This window comes from Rhinolophus sinicus, chromosome 1, assembly GCF_057876585.1.
Source record: "Rhinolophus sinicus isolate RSI-liver-muscle chromosome 1, RSI-T2T, whole genome shotgun sequence".
NCBI lineage: Eukaryota > Metazoa > Chordata > Mammalia > Chiroptera > Rhinolophidae > Rhinolophus > Rhinolophus sinicus.
In genome coordinates, this window is record NC_142501.1 from 40,921,434 (window position 1) to 40,939,561 (window position 18,128).

The 18,128-nt window shown below is 34.1% G+C and overlaps 1 protein-coding gene and 1 non-coding gene across 15 annotated transcripts in view; both read left to right on the forward strand.

Annotated features, from left to right (window-relative positions):
• CCDC91 (coiled-coil domain containing 91) overlaps window positions 1-18,128 on the forward strand; it is a 438,752-nt gene that overhangs the window by 261,127 nt on the left and 159,497 nt on the right. The gene's annotated exons all lie outside the window — the stretch shown is intronic.
• On the forward strand, window positions 8,225-8,331 carry LOC141570259 (U6 spliceosomal RNA). The gene has a single exon (XR_012494266.2). It is a non-coding gene; the product is annotated as a U6 spliceosomal RNA (small nuclear RNA).

The following is an 18,128-nucleotide window of genomic DNA, read 5'->3' on the forward strand; positions in this document are numbered from 1 at the left end:
CTGGAATTCCATACCTGGAATGCTATAAGAAGTATATTCTTAATCTTCCTTTTTAAGTCCACTCAGCTATAGGATAATTTTATTGAAAATAGATGCTTAAAACAGAGAATTGCTCTTTAGTTGGTGGCTTGAAAGTAGAGGCAAATGATAAGCTTCAGACAATGGAAAAGAAATGAAAAATGTTGGTGTTTGGGAAAAAAAATTATATCCATTTACTTTCCACTAACCTCATAAAATTGGTATTTTCAAAAATAAAAATGCATTTTTCATACCTGGACTCTGCATATGATATTGAATGGAAAATAAAGAAGTCTTCCTGAAATAATACTGAAGAAAGCAAGTTGAATTGTGAATCAGTTCCCTGTTATGCAAATAATGATTCAGTTTAGTGTTGGATTTGAAGGCCAATATTTTTTATGAAAGTATTACTAAAGCAAGGTGTTTGGGTTGGATTTTATAGTCTATGTCCTTTGGTTGACTTTCTTTCATTTTATTCATTTTAGAGTACTTGTTTATAGTATTGTGGCATTTGTTTCATTCCCACTAAATTCTTTCTTTTGCATCCCTGGCACAAATGTGGACATGCGGGATCTAAAACCCAAAGATAGAGTCCATAAGCTAAACTGTTTTACATAGTCTATAAACCCCATTGCATATACCTGAATGTATTATATTTTATATCATTGAATCTATATATGCTTGGCACACTTTTTAATTGTAAAGGAGCTGAATCCATAATTAGTGACCAAATGACAGTTATAGAAAGTGCATATAGATAGTATATATTATCGGGCCTTAATAAGAACATTACTAGCTTAGCATTGAGATAGTTGCTAAAACAATTTAATAGAGTGCCTTCATGGGCACACTTCTAGATGTTGCAGCTAGATCAATAAATAAAACAGCCAGGTTATTGCTTTTGTGGAGCTTATTACAGTCTAGGTATAGGTATTTAGCTACTACCACTTCCTATGCTTCAAAGTTTTGCCCTTTAAAAACACGAAAACAAAAACATCCTAGTCATGGGAGAAAGTCTTGAAAAGAAAATATTAGTCATCACTACAAAGGGTCATATTTTTAATTTTAGCCTGTTCTTTAAAAATTATTTTTTCAACAAAAAAGTTCATGTTCCCAGATTAGAATTTATTTTTGTGTTTTCAATTAAGTATTCAAGTTAAAGGCATCTGTCAAAACTGTGATCTGGTTGTTTTTAAATTTATTAAAAAGAGCAGGAAATATTCTGAAGCAATGACAGTCATTCGTAGATTTCTTCTTATATTTATTTCACCTTGGTCATATAAAAACTGATGAACTACAGGCTAAATACTACTTTCTAACCCCAAAGGCATGTTTAAATACTAAACTCAATGCTTGTGGGTTTTGAGTTGTCACTAATCTCCAGGATGAATACTGTGAACTGGTTAGTTGCAGCCAACACAGCGTCCTCCTGACAGAGGTTCATGTGAGGAAAAAAAGTCAGACTGGGCTAAAATTACAGGATAAAAGAGAAGCAAAAGTATTGTATTCTATGAAAATGGTGATGGTGTAGCTTTTGCCATAAGCCTTTTGGAAAATCATTTTTAAAACACTGGAAATGCCACAGATCTTGAAATATAATTTTTTCCCCTTGTTTTGAAGCCTAGAACATTATGGGGATGATAGTCATAACAAATTAGTCTATTTTTGGAACGATTACTTTGTGTGCCACAGTTCTTTACCCTGAGCTAGGAGGCAATTCACTCATTTTGTGCAATTATAGTTAACCTGATACATTTATTTTAGTATACATAAGAGAGATAAAAATAGAATCAAATTTTCATTCTATTAAATCAGAAGTTAAATTTTTTCATTAGTGTAATGCCTTTAAGATCATTATTAGAAACTCTGCCCTTTGAAGTGTGCTTCTTTAGGAACAGATTTCTTAGGGCTTGAAGAAAAATGAATTCTTACCAACTGAGTTCCTATTTTGTTCTAGGACTGGGATATGAAGGATATAAAAATGTGCAAAAAATGGTACCTATTATCAAAATATAAAATTGGAAGTAAGGTAATGTAGATCAGGCAAGCCAATATGTGATAAGTTTTATAAGATAGGGGTAGAGTTTAGTAATTATTTTAGATCTGGGCTGCATTTTCAAACCCCAGTTCTGAAAGGAATTGTTTCTTTCATAATTAGAAAACACTCAACATAATTGCATGTTTTCTTAAAGTTTGTACAATCTATTATATACATTTATATCTTTTATAAAGAAAGGACTCAATGTGGTTAATTACATTTATAGGAAATCACAAATACAAGACATATAATTAAACTGCACATATATTTTAAGTAAAATATTGACAGAGGTATAGTCAAGCCAGATAAAATTTATTCCTTCAGTAATGACAAAAATAATTAGTAAACAAAAATTCTGCATTGTAAGATGATAATACATTAGCTTGAGTTAAGATACATGTGATATCTCGTGAGCATTTTAAGAATGACTTTTCTAGTTTTACTTTAAGAAAAACATTGAAAATCCAAGATTGGATTCAGAAAAGAGCATCCTAAATAATTAAAGGTGAAAATATAACCCCAAAGTATGGTGAATTTCATCTTGAATTTTTAAGAATATTTCTTTTTTCAGATGATCTAAGAATACAACTTTTATATACCTATGTATTCCCTTTTTTTAGGAATAAATTAACAAATTGGAATAAAATACTTGTGATAAAATTTATTCTGCCGTCTTGTTAATTTTATTTATTTATAAATGTATCAATTTGGTATTGCTGAATAATGTTACCTCAAAACTAGTAGATTGAAACAGTAGGCATTTTTTATTGTTCATGAGCACATGAATCAGCTGCTTCTGCTAATCTAGGCTGGATTCAGCGAATTTCGGCTGAGCTGTCTCTCATATCTGCTGTTGGTTGATTGGGTGGGCTGAGGGCAGGCATATCTAAATTGGCTTCATTTCCACGTGTGGTGGTTGGCTGGCTGTTGGCTATGGTGACAGGGTAAAGAGGCCACATGTCTCTCATTATCTAGTAGGCTAGTTCGAATGTGTTCTTGTGGTGGCTGGGAAGGGTTCCAAGAACATCAAAAGGGCAAGCTCGACTGTGCAAGCACTTTTTGAGCTTCTGCCTGCATCATGTTTGCTAACAACCCATTGACCCAAGTAGTACATCTCATGACCATGTCCAGAGCCAGCATAGGAAGGCATTAACAAAAGAACATTGATCATGGGAGATGTGAACAATTGAAGCCATGACTGAGACAGCATATAATTGAAAACTTTTATAGTGTCAGACTTGTTTTCCCCGTATTGTTTCTTGTCACTAATGTTGGAATAGGGTGTCCCTTTGTTGGCCTCTTTTACTTTAAGCTGAGTTTTTTCAATTCAGGAAAGTTCTTAAATTGATTCACCTTCTCTCTCTCTTTTTTTCTTTTTGGAGTTCTTATTCTATTACAGTTGATCCTAACTGTAGTTAGGATCTACAAAATCACTGCAAACTGAATACTGAACCATGGCTCTTAGGAGAAATACAGAGTTAGGTTCTTGAGAGCCTCTGGTTACAACATTTTCGTCACTGGCTCAATATGTAACCTTGTTTTATGTGTGTTTCTGTTAATACATATTGTTCATTTATTGACCACACGGCCAGCAGCGCTATAACTCCTGCTTCAACGAAGCTTATTTATAATGCAAGTATTTTCTCCATCAGTCGTGTCATAGCCTTCATGAACTTAGGAACACTAGACAGCACTTCAGCACTATGCTTGGGGGCCACTGTAAACAGTGAAATCACCAACAGTAAGTACAAAACTACAGAAAATCTGGCAGTGAATCGTGAATTATGAAAAAGACACGTGTTCATAGAATAAAACCTGAATAAGAAGGTAAAGAGCATCCCCTTATTTGACCTTACCTGGGAAGGTGTGTGTTGGGGAATTCAAAATTTTCATCACTTTGTGTATGTCCACAAATGATGGTGAAAGTGCCTAAAGTATTGATTTTGGGGTTAAAAATAAATTCTAGTAGGTAAATTTGCATATGTGGATTCTGCAAATAATGCAGTTAACTCTATTTGGGAACAAATGGCTCTATCAATGTTTCATCATTTGCTTTTCATTTTTTTAAGTTTTTTTTTTCAGTTACAGTTGGCATTTAATATTATTTTATATTAGTTTCAGGTATACAGCACAGTGGTTAGATATTTGTATAATTTATGCAGTGCGCTTTTCACTTTTAACTATCTTTTTGTATTTTTGGAGACATTCTTCAAGGAATCTCGTATTTCATTTTTTTAAATTTATTTTGATTTCTTACATTTTAAAAACTATTCCTTATTGCCTCTGTTGCAGCTTTAAATTTAGTAATCATTGGGATCATTTTTTGTATAGCCTTTTATTACTTCACAGTATATTAGACTTCATGACTATCTAGTCTAGTTTCTTATGTATAGTTGCCCTTTTAAGTTTTAATGTGAATGTGACTTACAAATTTTCCAAAATGTTTTCCTGTTTTTCATAGTAATATTTCTGTAGAACACTTTTTCTTTAATGACTTAGTTACTACCATTTTAAAAATATACCTGATGATTTATTTTGGTTTGTTTCTGTGCTTATTTTTAAAATGGACTTTTGTGCCTGTCCTTTATTTGGAATTGAAATGACTCCCCCAGAATTTATGTGCCCGTGTGTGTGTGTGTGTGTGTGTGTGTGTGTGTGTGTGTGTATGTCTTTTAAGGTCTCAAATGGGTGAAAGTGTTTACTAGTTTTATTTTATCAGAACTCTTTTAATAGCCTAAATAATGTGGGTAACAGGGGAGCTTTCTTCTGTGTGGAACAGTTGCTTTTCCACATTTAGTGTGGGAGTCAGTTTGTTGGTGTATTTCTATTATTCTTTATCAAGCTTGATTGTCTCAAGCAATTTAAAAGCATAGTTTTTGAAGAGGAAACAGATTTCATTTAAAGCAATTTTTTAAAGCACCTAATATGAGCTCATCATTTTCTTGAGGTTATAAACAAATAGTTTCTTTTCTCAAACGAGATCAGTTGGTTTAAAATCATGTATTTTAATTTCCTCCCTATCCCTGCATACAATATCCTCTTTTCCTTGCCCCTTCTAATCTGCTGAAGACTTAGAAAACAGATAACTAGCCGTGGTAGAATAGCTTGAAGAAGGGTAAGAGGCTTCTGTATTGGGTTTTAAGGTACCTTCTTCTTGTAAAGAACATACATTCTGGAGCACAAATTTTTATCACCTATATTTACTCCTTTGCATGCATTTAATTTGTTTTATCTTTTACTTTAAAAAAATGTTTTTTTTTTTGTTTGCCTAATAAGGTAAGGAAATCAATCGTGTAGCCATCATATGTATTTAGCTTATGAGAAATTTTACTCTATGCATTGGCAAAAACAAAAACTCTTGGACCCTAAAGTAAACAAGCAATCATAATAACAACCCTACTTCCAAATAGACACACAAAATTAACGTATGTCTTACAATGTGAACTGGCAGGTATAGCTGTGCTGTGTCCTCAGTCAGACTGTTCCACATATCTTACAGTATTAGCATTTCACTATAATATTTGTTATTCTAATGTTTAAATTTGTTTTCTACCATACAGCATGACCCCTTAATGCAAGTCGATTAGTTCATTTGATGATTAGCCAGAGACAAACTGATTCTCTTTTAGTGTTAGAGAAGCTAGCTGTATTGGATAAAGAGAGAAGATATATTATATCCTGCTCCTATGTGTCCCTCTCCAAGGAATGGACAGGAGTCACTTTGATGGTATACAATTTTCTCCATGTATTCTGACTGCAGCCCAATTTCCATATAAGGTACCTCTTCACTTCAATATTTGATTGTCTACCAAACACCAAATACTACACGAATCACTTGACATACTTTCTTTCACCTAATTTCCACTGCAAGACAGTGTGATTGGCATTATTAATCCCATTTTACAGCTGAAGAAAGTGATAGAAATAGTATTGCTTGTCCTGGGTCACAGAACTCTTCCCCAGAATTAAAATTGGGTTGACCTGACCATATGTGTTGTTTTTACCGAAATGTGATTGGAGGTGAAATTTTACTGTAATTATTTAATTAGAGGAGGTACTAAATATTACTATTTTGTTCAGGGTTTAAAGTGTTTTACTTAAATACTTTAAGCATTTTGAATAGAACTAATGTATTGCCAACATCTTCCCATACCCATTTCATTTTTGTTTTTAGAGATTATATTAAATATATGTTACCCTTTGTTTGGTGGAGGCACAGCTATATGAGCACCAGTTCTTATTCTGACATGTGACAGTGTTGCTATCATGGCCTGTAGAGGAGTCACGACTGTTTGTCCCTACAAGAAAACCAAGAAAAACACATCACATATTTTTTTCTTCTTCATCTCATATATAGCAGATATATTTGCATAGATTTTAATTTTCTCAGAAGTGATTATTGGGTCATTTTTAGAGTAATGTTTGAGCTACCTTGAGTGGTAGAATACAAAACAAAAAGCAGCTTCTTTTGCTTTTTTTCTTACCCAAATATTCTTCTCAAAGAAACAAATAGATCATTTAATCAAATTTCTTAGTAATAAATCGAAAAACTAAACAGTCAACTCCCAGTCACTGGGGCCCTAATTCAAAAGAACAGGATACTCCCAGAGTGGACTTAGTTGGAATATTTTATTCTCATCTAGCCTGGTTAGCTGTAATCAGAAAATAACTAGTAATTGATATCAGGGCAGGAAGAGAATCTGATTTGTAAATGTACTAATCAGAATAATAATTATTGGAAAATTGGGACATATTCATATTATATTGCTAAATGTGATTTTTGAAAGTGTTCCTTAAGTTCTGTTGGAGCAAACAAGATTTATGCTGTATGTTATTACACATATCAGACATTTTAGCAGTGGTTACAATGTGATTTTTGTAGTTATGGTTACATTATCTCAAAGAAAACTTGTAAAGGACTTAATAATTCAACTTTAAAATTTTGTTTTAGGCTAATGGCAGATTTAGGCTTAGTTCATTAGTGACTAATTTATTTTCTAAAGTTTGAGGTGTTTTGTTCACATCCTAATAAAATTTTGTTTCTAGTATGCATGATATTTTTTTATTCTTAAAAAATGAACAAGCATTTCGGAAATGATTACAAACATAAAAGTTGACAGGAAAATTGGAAAGTCTATCATTGTATATGCTTTTACAATCACAGGTAATTCATTTTTGTATACCTTCAAAAAGGAAAAAACAACAACTGTTAATCCTTGCCAGAATGCCTTGTGGGAAATTTTTAAAAAGTAAAACTGATAACTATTCTAACTTTTATATTGATATGGATCATTGCCTGTAATTTTCCATTTTTTTAAAGAGCTGCTACTAAGTGCAATAGATATTTTCCATTTTCAATGTATTTATTTAAATTAGTTCCTTCTGTAAGAAAATCGTTGTTTTGATAGTGCAGTGTTTTATCTGGATGATATGCAAAATACTTGTCCAGGATCACTGTTGATTCAAGTTACAGAATGCTTATTAAAATCTTAGTATCAAGTAGCTTTTCCAGGTCAGTTGTCCCCAATTTGAAATGATTAATTTTACTGTAGTTCTTTAAACTTATTTAATGGCATTTGAAGTTAATCTCTGTTATATGACGATAAATGTCTTTTATGCCAATAATTATAAAAATTATAATACTGCCACCCAAGAACAACATGCATTTGATAATGCTTTTTTTAAATGAATTTTTGAATGTGGTGAAATTCATAATATTTGTATACTATTAATCCATCTAACATAACTTAAACATTTCCCATATTCTCATGTTATTTACAAACATAACTCCATAATATTCTGTCATAGGAATGAACCATAATTTTCAAAATCTTCTCCTTATTGTTGTATATCAAGATTATCATTATTTTAATTTTCTTTACTATTTTAAAATTATGTTATCCATAAATATCTTTATGTGGAAAACGGTGTCTTGATTTACGATTTTCTTTTTAATGTAAATTATTAGAAGAGGAATTACTGGATCAGAGGTTGAAAATATAAACATAAACTTAAATTGGTTTCATGAAAGGTTGGGCCAAGTTACTTCTCAGTGCTCGTCTTATACTGGCCTTATTGGTAAACTTAAATTTACCTTTAAAAAAAGTTTTGTTATTTGCAACTTATAAAATAGTATCACATTTGAATTAAAAAAAATATATACATTGTGTGCCCACGTTGGCAGCACACACACTAAAATTGGAATGATACGGAGTTAGTTAGCATGGCCCCTATGCTTTGATGACATGCAATATCGTGACGTATTCCATATCTTTCAAACCTATGGAAAGAACTGGATCCTAAAATCCTAGAAACAAACAAAACACCTATTTATCTCCATCCAAAAAGGCCTTCTCTGAGGTACAGTATTTTAAAACTCTCAAAAAATTAATGACGAAGAAAGAATTCTCAAGGCAGCCAGGGAAAAGAAGACAGTAACCTATAAAGGATAGCCTATTAGATTATCTTGAGATTTTTCAGCAGGAAGTCTACAAACTAGGAGGTTGTGCAATAAAATATTCAAACTATTGAATGAGAAAAATAACCAGCCAAGAATAATATACCCAGCAAAGTTATCCTTTGGATCTGAAGGGCTAATAAAGACCTTTCAGGACATACAGAATCTGAGGGAATTTTCACCACAAGGCCTACATTGCAGGAAATACCGAAGCAGGTTATTCTACCTGAAACAAAAAGACAAAGGGATACAAAATTATGAGTAAGATGACTGACAGACAAGAAGCAGGAAATTGCAACCCATATTCAGAGTAGAGTACTATACACTTAAATATAAGGTTAAAGGAGGTAAAAACATACAAATGAAAAAGAAAAGAAGAAGATAATAGCTACTGCTACTCAGAAATGAACTCACAGCGTAAATAGGGATAATTTGTGACAAAATCATAAAAGGGAAGGGGGTAAATATCTGAATTTGTAAAGGGGAATGGCGATAAGATTCATGCTGAAGAAAACGGACTACTGTATATGTGAAACTTTTTTTTACATGAACTTAATGGTAACCATACCCACAAAAAACAATCCAGAACCTGAGACACATAAAAAAAGACGGAACAGAGGGGGAAAAAAAATCATACAATACCAGTAATCTAAAATAAGAAAAAGAGACACAAGGGCAAAGAAACAGTGGAGACACAGAGATACCAGAATTGGAAATCCTTATATATCAATAATCACCCTAAATGTAAACGGACTGAACTCACCAATGAAAAGGCACAGAATAGCAGATTGGATCAAAAAACAAAGCCCAACTATATGCTACCTTTAGGAGACACATCTCAGCTGCATGGAGAAATATAAACTCAAAGTGAAAGGGTAGAAAACTGTACTCCAAGCAAATGGCATCTGGAGAAAAGCAAGTGTGTCCATACTTGTATCTGATGAAATATACTACAAAATGAAAAAGACAACAAGAGACTAAGATAGACATTTTATAATGATAAAGAGGACAGTACATCAAGGAGACATAACACATCAATATATATGCTCCGAATCAAGGAGCATGTATATAAAGCAATTATTAAAGGGAGAAAATGATAAAAACACAATTATAGTAGGGATCCTAAATGCCATATTGACAGTTATGGATATATCATTCAAAGGAAAAATCAATAATGAAATTTCAGGCTGAAGTGACACATTAGACCAAATAAACATAATCAACATTTATAGAGCCTTTTATACCAAAACATCAGATTATACATTCTCTCTAGTGCACATGGAACATTTTCAAGGATAGACCATATGTTGCAACACAAAACTAGCCTCAATAAATTTCAGAAGATTGAAATCATACCAAGCATATTATCCCACCACAATGCTTTGAAATTGGAGATCAACTGCGAAATGAAAGTGGGAAAACCACAAATATGAGGAGATTGAACAACATGCTACTGAAGACTGACTCGGTCAAAGAAGAAATAAGAGATCAAAAGATACATAGGAATAAATCGGGATGAAAATACAGCATATCCCAATACAACTGGATACAGGAAAAGTGGTAATAAGAAGGAAGTTTATATAATTACAGGCCTATCTCAAGAAACAAGAAAAATCCCAAATAAACAACATTACATATTAAAGGACTAGAAAAAGAGCAAATGAAGCTCAAAGTCAGCAGAAGAAAGGAAATAATAAAAAATAAGCATAATTAAATGAAATACAAACAAAAAGACAATAGAAAAAATTAATACAAATTAAGGAGGTGGTTCCTTGCAAAGATTAATACAATTGACTACCCCCTGGCTAGACTCACTAAGGAAAAAAGAGAAAAGAGGCAAATAAAATCAGAAATGAAAAAGGAGAAGTTGTGAAGGAAACCACAGAAATACAAAGGAACTTATACGAGTACAAGAGTACTGTGAAGGACTATATGCTACCAAATTCAGTAACCTAGAAGAAATGGAGAAGTTCTTAGAAGTATGTAGCCTTCCTAGACTTAATCATGAAGAACCAGTTATCAGAAAGGAAATTGAAACAATCATACAAAACCTCCCAAAAAGTAAAACTCTAGGACCAGATGGCTTCACTCGTTAATTCGACCAAATATTCAAAGATGATTTAATACCTGTTCTCCTCAAACTCTTTTAAAAAATTGAAGAAGAAGCAATACTTTCTAACTCATTTTATGATGCCAACATATAATGTTGGCATCATAATACCAAATAAAACCTGGTAATGATAACACAAATTACAGACCAAAAGCTCTGATGAATACAGATGCAAAAATTCTAAACAAAATATTAGCAAATTAAATACAACAGTACATTAAAAAGATTATACATCATGATCAAGTGGGGTTCATTCCAGGAGTGCCAGGATGGTTCAACGTACACAAATTGATCAATGTGATACACCCCATAAACAAAATAAAGATAAAAACCATATGATCACATCAATAGAGAAAAAGCATTTGACAAGATACAGCACCATTTGTAATTAAAACACTTAGTAAAATGGGTGTAGAAGGAAAGTATTTCAATATAATAAAGGCCATATATGACAGACCCTCAGCTAATATCATACTTAGTGGTTAAAAATGTAAGTTTTCCCTCTAAGATCAGGAACAAGACAAGGATGCCATCTCTCACCACTGTTATTCAACATAATGTTGTAAGTGGTCGCCAGAGCAATCAGGCAAGAGAAAGAAATAAAACACTTCCAAACTGGGAATGAAGAAGTCAAATTGTCGTTTTTTTGCAGATGATGTGATTTTCTTTATATAGAAAATCCTAAAGACTCCACCAAAACAAACAAACAAAACTATTAGAAACAACAAACAAACACAGTAAAGTTGCAGGATTCAAAATCAATGTACAAAAATCCATTGCGTTCCTATTTACTAACAATGAAATTTCAGAAAAAGAAATGAAAAAAAAACACAATTCCTTTTGCAATTGCAACAAAAGAATAAAATACCTAGCAATAAATCTAACAAAGGATGTGAAGGACCTATACACTGAAAACTACAAGACATTTTCAAAAAAATTGAAGAAGATACAAAGAAATGGTAAGATATTCCATGTTCATGGATTGGAAGAAGCAACATAGTTAAAATGGCCACATTACCCAAAACAATATACAGATTTTATGCAATCCTAATCAAAATCCTAATGCCGTTTTTTAAGAACCTAGAATAAAAATTTATCAGTTTTGTATGGAATCACAAAACACCCCCAATATCCAAAGCAATCCTGAGAAAAAAGAATGCCAGCTGTATCACACTCCTTGACTTCAAATTACACTACAAATGGACAATAATCAGAACAGCATTGTATTGGTAAAAAAAACAGACACAGAACCGAATGGGAGAATATATCTGCAAACAATGCCTCCGATAAGGGACTAATGTCCAAAATATATAAAGAACTCATACAACTCAACAAAAACAAAAACAAAAAAACTTTAAAAAAAATGGGCAGTGGACCTTAGCAGATATTTCTCCTAACAAGACATACAAATGACCAGCAGATATTTGAAACAATGCTCAATTTCACTAGCTGTTGGGAAATGCAAATCAAAACCACAATGAGATACCACCTCACACCTGTTAGAATGGCTGTTATCAACAAGACAAATAATAACAAGTATTGGAGAAGTTGTGGAGAAAAAGGAATCTTCTACACTGCTGGTGAGAATGTAAATTGGTACAGCCACTATGGAAAACAGTAGGGAGGTTCAGCAAAAAAATTAAGGAGAGAATGATATGACCCAGAAATCCCTGTTCTGGGTATGTACCTCCAAAATTTGAAAACATTTATTCTGAAAGATACATATACCCCTGTGTTCATTGCAGCATTATTCACGGTGGCCAAGACATGGAAACAACCGAAGTGTCCTTTGATAGATGATTGGATAAAGAAGAGGGGGTACATACATACAATGGAATACTATTCTGTCATAAGAAAAGATGAAATACTGCCTTTTATCACAATATGGATGGATCTTGAGATTATTATGCTAAGCAAAATAAGTCAGATAGAAAAAGTCGAGAATCATGTAATTTCACTCATGTGGGATATAAAATTGAAAACAAGACAGACACAAACTCATAGACACAGATAACTGTTTCAAGGTTAACAGAGTAAGGAAGGAGGGGGAGAGGTAGAAGAGGACAAAGAGGGTCAAATATATGGTGATGGAAGGATATTTGACTTTGGGTGGTAAACACACAATGCAATATACAGATGATGTATTATAGAATTGTACACTTGAAACCCATATAATTTTATTAACCAGTTTCACCCCAATAAATTTAACAATAAAAAAAATTATACACTGTGTTGGACTTGAACATATTTTCATGAGGTACTTTTTTTGTTTGTTTTTGCTGATTACCTATTGCCATATTTTGAACAATTTCCTTACAGGATTGTAATATTTCTTATAAACTTCTATAGGTACTTTATATTTTATGGGCATTGACTATTATTTTTATTGTGAATATTTTCCCTAGATTAATTACTAAATGAATGAGTAATAAGTGGTGAAAGCCAACTCATCAGACATTGTTGAAGGAGAACTCTCTGGACCCCAAATACAAAGTCCTGAATTTATAGAGTGCACCTTTTAATGGAAGTATAGGCGTGGAACAAAAAGATACATTTGTAGTTTATCAGGCCATGATTAGTGCTAAAGAAAACTGAGTTAGAATAAGGGAGCTAGAAATTGGTAGGATATGATAAGGTGATAGTGGAAAGCCTCTCTGGCAAGTAACCTTTCAGAAAGAAAGGTATTGATCTTGGGTGTGTGTGTGTGGGAGGGGAGGCAGACAGAGGAAACAGTGTAAAGAGGGAAGGTTGTATGTGATATATTTTTTAAAAGAGCACGGAAGAGATAATCATAGCAAATAAAATTGGTAAAATACCAGATTATATAAGGCCTCTAAGCTAAGGTAAAGATTTTGAATTTTAATCTGATTGACATGCAAACTATTTTGAGTAAAAGAATAATTGGCCCCCATTAAAAAAATTGCTTTTACTACTGTGGGGAAAATAGTAAAATATGTAAATATACTACATAGGTGGAGGAAGGCCAGAAGGAGGGTATCACTGTATTCCAAAGAGGAGATGGCTTGCACTAGGGTAGTAGCAAATGGAGGTGGTAAATGGTTGGATTCTGATATATTTCTAAGGCAGAGCTGACAGAGATTTCTGATACACTAATGTGAAGCAAGAGGGAAAGAGAGCCCTTCAGATGTTTAATATGAGAAGCTTGGGCAATTCCCATTTACTGACATGGGAAATTTAAGGTGAGAAAATGTTTGAAGAGGAGATGGAATCAGTTCCGCTTGGGAAAGGTTAAATTTGAGATGACTTTTAGTCATCCAGTTAGATTTGTTGAATAGGCAATAGGTATAAGAGTCTGGAGTTAGCGGCTTGGGGCTGGAGCGTTTACACATGCCATCAGATGAGATCACCTTCAGAGTAAATGTCAGTAGAGAAGTTTGAACCCTGGGAGGTTGTGTTCAACCACAGACCTCGGCCAGACTGCTGAGGTTTGAATCTTACCTCAGCTATTTACTGTAACTTTGGGCATGTTGCTTGCTTCTAATGAACTTCAATTTTCTCATCTGTGAAACAAGGGTAAGCATAGTACTTCTCCTCAGGTTTATTGTGAAAATTCCATCACTGTGTGTGTTTGTTTGTGTGTGTGTGTGTGTGTGTGTGTGTGTGTACACATACTATTTAGAGCTATGTTTGGGCACTTAGTAAGCTCTATATCAGTGGTTCTTAAACATTTTTGTATTTAGGACCATTTTATACTCATAATAATTATTGTGGATTACAAAGAGTTTTTGATTATGTAGGTTATGCTTATTAATATTTACCATATTAGAATATAAAACAAATTTATAAGTATTTATTAACTCATTTAAGAAAAGATGGTAAACCTTGTACATGTTAAAATAAGTAACATTTTTATGAAAACATAACTATATTTTCCAAAATAAAACCAAATTTAGTGTGAAGAATAGCATTGTTTCCTATTTTTGCAAATCTCTACTCTGGCCTCAATGGAAGACTGCTGGATTCTCATACCTCCTTGTTTCTTCAGTCTTTGGTGATATCATAGGTCCTGCCACCTCTGGAAAAATCCACTGTATAGTCAGAGAGAATGAGGGTGAAAAAGACAAATACTCTATCAGTATTTTTATGAAAATAGTTTTGGGTTTATGAATTTTCTCAAATTGAAAATTTTGTTTTGAGGGGTTTAGGTAACACTCAGTGAGTTAGGTTTCTGTTGCTGTTGTAACAGCCCGTATTCTTGGCTCGTGGCCCTCTTCCATCTTCAAAGCCAGAAATGGCTGGTTGCGGCTTTCTCCTATTCCATCACTCTAGCACAGACTCCTCTGCCTCCCTCTTCCACATTCAAGGACTCTTGTGATGACATTGGACTCACCCAGATAATCTCCCTCTTTTAAAACTAACTGATTAGCCATGTTGATTCCATTTGCTATCTTAATTCACAGGTTCTAAGAATTAAGGTGTGTTTATTTTTGGGGACATCATTATTCTGCCTGTTGCATTTAGGATTACTCGACCTCACTTTGGAAACTACAGTTCTATGGAGATGTTTCTTGTTACTATTGCATCATCCTCATTACTACCGAACTTTGACGCATTCCAATATTTAGAGAGAAAATGAATAGGTGAGTAAAAGGAGATTTAAGAATAAGTGGCCAGTGGGGTTAGAGGGGAACTGAGAGTTGGTTGTCTAAGGCCAAAAGAAGATAGCATTCCTAAAAAGAGAGTGGTCAAATGTGTCAAATGCTGCCGAAAAAAATGAAAGTTTACCTAAAATGAGGACTGAGAAATGACTATTGTACGAGTGTAACTGTATCAGGCCAAATGAATCCCCCCCAATGCCACGTCCACACCCTAATCCCTGGAACCTGTGAATATGTTCCATGGCCAAAAGAGCTTTACAGATATTACGGTTCTGGACTTGGAGGTGGGAGATTATCCTATATCATCTTGGTGTGCCCAATCTAATTACACAGTCCTTAAAAGTGGAGAACATTTCCTGGCTGTGGTGAGAGAGAGAGAGGGAGGGAGGGAGGGAGAGAGAGAGAGAGAGAGAGAGAGAGAGAGAGAGAGAGAGAGAGAGAAGAGAGACAGAGACATGAGAAGAATTTGATGCCTTATTGCTGCTTCTGAGATGCCGGAACTATGTGCGAGGAGCTGAATTCTGCCAACAGGGAGGCAAAGGATCTCCCCAGAGTTCCAGAAAGGACCTAGGCCAGCACCTTGATTTTAACCCAGTGAGACCTATGTTGACTTCTGACCTACACAACTGTAAGAATAGATTTCTGCTGTTTTAAGTTATAACGTTTGTAGCAATTTGTATGGCAGCGTGGAAAAGCAGCACAATAGGCCATTTGTTATCTTGCTGAACAGTTTTGGCGTAGTGGTGGAGGGAAAGCCTGCTGGAGTGGATTTAAAAGAAGGAGAGGAAGTGGAGGCACAATAAGTAGAGATAATTATTTAGTGGATGTAGGGCAAGGGAGGTTTTATTTGATGGAAAATGTTAGAGCATGGTTATATCATCATAGGATTGATTCACTTGAATGGAAAAATGACGATCAAGTGAGAGAGGTGCCAGGGTGCCAGGGGGAGAGCAAAGTCCCTGACTTGATGTGGTGGTATAGGCTCTAGTAGATGAGGAAGAAGCGTTATTTTCAAATAGCACTGTTATCTGCAGTTCATTTTAATAACAGTAAGGAAGATTGCATACATGGGTATAGATACATAGACTGGAACATGTAATAGTAGGAATATGTGAAAAGTCTTTCTCTTAGTTTCTGTTTTATGAGAATAGAGTAAGGAGGATTGAGGAGTCACTGCAGGTTTGAGAGGGAAGAAAAGGTGTCAAATAATAGGCTTAGGTGTGTGGAGACAGGATTATTAATATTACATGTCTGAATTTAACAGACTGACTTGCTTTTTTATTTAGTGTAGCTGGACAACCTTAAATATTCCATGTAAGAGTTTGACCCTACAAATTTACAGATTTAATGCAATCCCCATCAAAATCCCAATGGCATTTTTTAAATAAATAGAACAAAAAAATCATCAGATTTGTATGGAATCACAAAAGACCCTGAATAGCCAAAGCAACCCTAGGAAAAAGAACAATGCTGGAGGTGTCACACTTCCTGACTTTAGCTTATACTACAGACCAACAATTATCAAAACAGCATGGTATTGGCAGAAAAACAGACACATAGACCAATGGAATAGAATTGAGAACCCAGAAATAAAACCACATAAATATGGACGGATCATTTTTGACAAAGAAGCAAAAAACATACAATGGAGAAAAGACAGCCTCTTCAATAAATGGTGCTGGGAGAATTGGATAGCCACGTGCAAAAGAATGAAACTGGACTGCTATCTGTCACCATGTACCAAAATTAATTCAAAATGGATCAAAGACTTAAGCATAAGACCTGAAACAATAAACTGCATAGAAGAAAACATAGGTACTAAACTTATGGACCTTGGGCTCAAAGAGCATTTTATGAATTTGACTCGAAAGGTAAGGGAAGTAAAAGCTAAAATAAATGAATAGGACTAATCAAACTTAAAAGCTTCTGCACAGCAAAAGAAACCATCAACAAAATAAAGAGGCAACCAACTGGATGAAGATTTTTGAGAAGAGTTTTGCAAACAGTGCCTCCGATAAGGTGCTAATATCCAAAATATACAAGGAACTCATACAACTCAATAACGGAAAAACAAACAACCCAATTGAAAAATGGGCAAAGGACCTGAAGAGACATTTCTCCAAAGAAGACATACAAATGGCAAATAGACATGTGAAAAAATGCTCAACATCACTAATCATCAGAGAAATGCAAATAAAAAACACAATGAGATATCACCTCACCCCAGTTAGAATGGCTATCATCAACAAGACAAATATTAACAACTGTTGGAGAGGCTGTGGAGAAAAAGGAGCCCTCAGACACTGTTGGTGGGAATGCAGACTGGTGCAGCTGCTATGGAAGGCAGTGTGGAGTTTCCTCAAAAAATTACGAATAGAATTACCATATGACCCAGCAATCCCTCTCCTGGGTAGCTACCCAAAAAGTCTGAAAACATTTATACATAAAGACAAGTGTGTTCATTGCAGTTTTATTTATGGTGGCCAAGACATGGGAAAAACCAAAATGTCCTTTGATAGATGAATGGACAAAGAAGTTGTGGTATATATACACAATGGAATACTATTCAGCAGTAAGAAAAGATGAAATAGGACCATTTGTGACAACATGGATGGATCATGAGATTATAATGCTAAGCGAAATAAGTCAGACAGAAAAAGCAGAGAACCATGTGATTTCACTGATATGTGGTATATAAACCAAAAACAACAAAAGAACAAGACAAACAAATGAGAAACAAAAACTCATAGACACAGACAATAATTTAGTGGTTACCAGAGGGTAAGGGGTCTGGGGGGTGGGAGATGAGGGTAAGGGGGATCAAATATATGGTGATGGAAGGAGAACTGATTCTGGGTGGTGAACACACAATGGGATTTATAGATG